This window comes from Gorilla gorilla, chromosome 19, assembly GCF_029281585.2.
Source record: "Gorilla gorilla gorilla isolate KB3781 chromosome 19, NHGRI_mGorGor1-v2.1_pri, whole genome shotgun sequence".
NCBI lineage: Eukaryota > Metazoa > Chordata > Mammalia > Primates > Hominidae > Gorilla > Gorilla gorilla.
The window spans coordinates 104,114,493-104,117,829 of record NC_073243.2 but is presented as its reverse complement, the minus strand read 5'-3'; the positions used below and the strand labels follow the sequence as shown (position 1 = coordinate 104,117,829).

General features: G+C 39.2%; 1 non-coding gene across 1 annotated transcript; it reads left to right on the top strand.

Moving 5' to 3' along the window:
- Positions 1-337: 337 nt before the first annotated feature.
- Positions 338-500, top strand: LOC115931368 (U1 spliceosomal RNA). The gene has a single exon (XR_004067871.1). It is a non-coding gene; the product is annotated as a U1 spliceosomal RNA (small nuclear RNA).
- The last annotated feature ends 2,837 nt before the right edge of the window (positions 501-3,337 follow it).

Genomic DNA, 3,337 nt, shown 5'->3' with positions numbered 1-3,337 from the left:
GACAAACCATATCACTTATTGCCAATTATTAAGTAACAAATGAATATATAACAACCATAGAAAAATGTAGAAGTTTTCCATGTAGAAAACATATTCTAATCACAGAAAAACTGTAGAAGACACTGTGATTGGTCAATTCAATATTTATCACTACTTTCCGTTCATTTCTAAGGACACTCCTGTGTTGGTTGGTTAGCTACATGTCCAGTTAAAGTCTCAATTTTGTAGGCTTCCTTTCATCTAGTGGTGACCTTTTGACATAGTTCTGGCCAATGAGAATCTTAATTTTCTTGGGTGATGCTCCTAGGAAAACTGCTGTTTTTGGATCAAAAGAAACACACTCACTTAGCAGGGGAGACATCATGATCACAAAGGTGATTTTCCCAGGGCAAAGCTTATCCATTGCACTCCACATGTGCTGACCCCTGTCATTTTCCCAAATGTGATAAACTCAACTGCATAATTGTGGCAGTAGGGAACTGCATTTACACTTTCCCCTAGTTAAAGAAATAAGAAAATAAAGAGATCGAGCTGGACCACTATTTTGGCCCCTTTTCCTTCTCATGTGTCTGGAATACAAATGTGATGCCTAGAGGTAAAACTGCCATCCTGTGAGCATGAGGATGGCGCCACACCTGACAGTCATAGAGGAAGAAAGCAAGAGGGGCTGGTTCCCTGGGGACAGTTTGGAATTCCATTTTCTATCCATAGCTGTATACCTCTAGTGTTCACTTATCTGAAGGAAAAGGGGTTTGGATAATTCACTTTTGCAAGTTTGTGTTTCTTGCAGCTTAAGAAAACCCTAATGGGTACCAAGTCTGAAATATTGCAAGGGAAAATAAAATGCAAAGAATCTTAGCAAACATCATAAAAGACACCAACAAAAATTTGGCCATGGGCACTTTTGAAGGGCATAACAGTAAAGTGATACACACACACACACACACACACACACATATGCACAGGCACACACACATGTATATGCAAACATACACACAAATATACATGCACATTCTTCTTTTCCATTGATAATTCTACTATCACTGGACATTAGGAGTGCACATAGAAAAATGTCAGAATAAATTAGTAATTTTTTCTCCTTTATTCATTTTTTTAATTGAAGAGGAGAGATAGCATTAAAGTTTCCCCAGAAAATTTGTATAAATGCCCTTATTAGAAAGAATTAGCACCCTAGGAGTTTTCTTTACTGTCCTATGGCTGGAGCAAATGACTTTCTATTTTGCCCTGTTGTTGCAAAATTGCAAGGATCAGTGAACATTGATAATTGAAGCATGAAATGGAGGTCACTTTTACCTGAATTATAAATTTGTGCAATTGCTCTTGGAGAAAATAACTCGCCCAACTGCCAACCTAACTCTCCAATCTGAACTAGGCTATCAGATTTCATGAGAAATAAATGAGTTGGTTTATATTAACATAATATTTTATGCACATTTAATTTTGTTATTTTAAATCATCAACAAGATAAATCTATAAAGACTATTATAACCTTAAGAATCATGCAATAATTTCACTGTCAGATGAGAATAATTTTACTCTTATTGGAAACAATGTAGGTCAGACATGAATGATATTTTTCCTTTTCCTTCTGTTCATGCTCACTTCCTATTTCTAAAATGGTGTGTGGAAGTCATGGAAGTAGAACACACCGTATCTCAGTGAGGAATTTTGTGCCTCTTCCTGGTTCTTGGCATGAGAGGCCCAATTACTGTTCATGGGAAAAAAGAGAAAAAAAAAAGACATGCGAAATTAAAAGCTGAAGGGGTGAAAGTAGGCAACTTAAAAAAAAACACACACAGAAAAGTCCCCACCAAGAAAAGCCATTCAAATACTAATGGCTTTTGATTTGACATTGAATAATAGAGTTATTTAAAATAGTAGTTCAAGATATGAAACAAACCCACAGAAGCTGAAGACTTTTGGTAGCGCTATGAGAAGCTGGTATGTGAACAACTGCATCTGGATGTTGCCAACCTAAGGAGAACCACCAAGGCCATCTCTCCTCTTTCTTGTAATCCCAGCTATTCCAGAGGCTGAGGCAGGAGAATTGCTTGAACCGTGGAGGTGGAGGTTGCAGTGAGCCGAGGTCATGCCATTGCACTCCAGCCTGGATGACAGAGTGAAACACCATCTAAAGAAAAAATAAAATAAAAAGATGAAAGAATTATAGCAGAAATACAATAATTACTTTGGAATTGTTTCTTGTAAAAGGTTTCTAAAAAATGGATCATAGTTTTCTAAATTATGTCCATTGTTTAAAAAGACTTTTACCAAACTATCTGAAAAATAAAAATGGAAAACAATGCACAACAATAGTGCTATTGTGTCTCAGGTTGATTTTCCTGGGTGCAGACCCTGAGATGATGTTTGAGGGGCAAGAGGTGACGTTTGAAGGGCAAGATGTTCATTTGCGCTACCACCTGTGAAGGGAAAGGGAGGAGGCAGGGTTGGACAGAGGTAAGGTCCAGGTGTGATGTCACCAAGCCTCCCTTCATGATGGGCAGCCGGGGTGGGGAATTGATGGCAGAGTCGTTCTGCAGCAAGCTCAGGGCTTTGCTTCCCACCTGTTCAGCTTCTGGATATGGGCACCCAAAAAAAGGGGTGGCCATGGGCAGGGTGGCTCACTGCAGCTGAGGCTGACCCTGGAAGGGCTGCGAACTGGACCTGGTGTCTGCTGACCCCACTCCCTGCCTCTGGCCAGTGAGTTCTTCCTGAAGAAGGATCTAGAAGTGCATTTGTGTGTCTAATGAAGTGAAACATGCAATGTTAAAATTTTCAACAGTGGGAGTTCTCCATGCTTTCTTTACATTATCCAACAATTTAAAAGCAAATGGGCTGCGCGGTGTCTCAGTCCTGTAATCCTAGCACTTTGGGTGGCCAAGGTGGTAGGATCACTTCAGACCAGCCTGGGCAATATAGTCAGACTTCTTCTCTCCTACTGCTACTACTACTACTACTAAAAATGAGCCAGGTGCAGTCGTGTGTGCCTGCAGTCCCCGCTACTTGGGAGGCTGAGGTGGACTGATCATTTGATCCAATGAGATCCAGGCTGCAGTGAGCTGTGATGGTGCCCCTGCACTCCAGGTGAGACTCTGTCTCAAAAAAAAAAAAAAAAAAAAGAAAAAGCAAATAGCCTTACTTGTAATTTATTAATAAGGGTCAATTATTATAAACTTATTTTAAATATATCAATATATTTGCCTAATTAATAGATTAATTAATATATAATTAATATAGTACTATGTATACCATCCATACGTTCATTGTAAGTGTTAAGTTATTAATTGATTCGTGAAATGTGGACTGAAGACCCTGG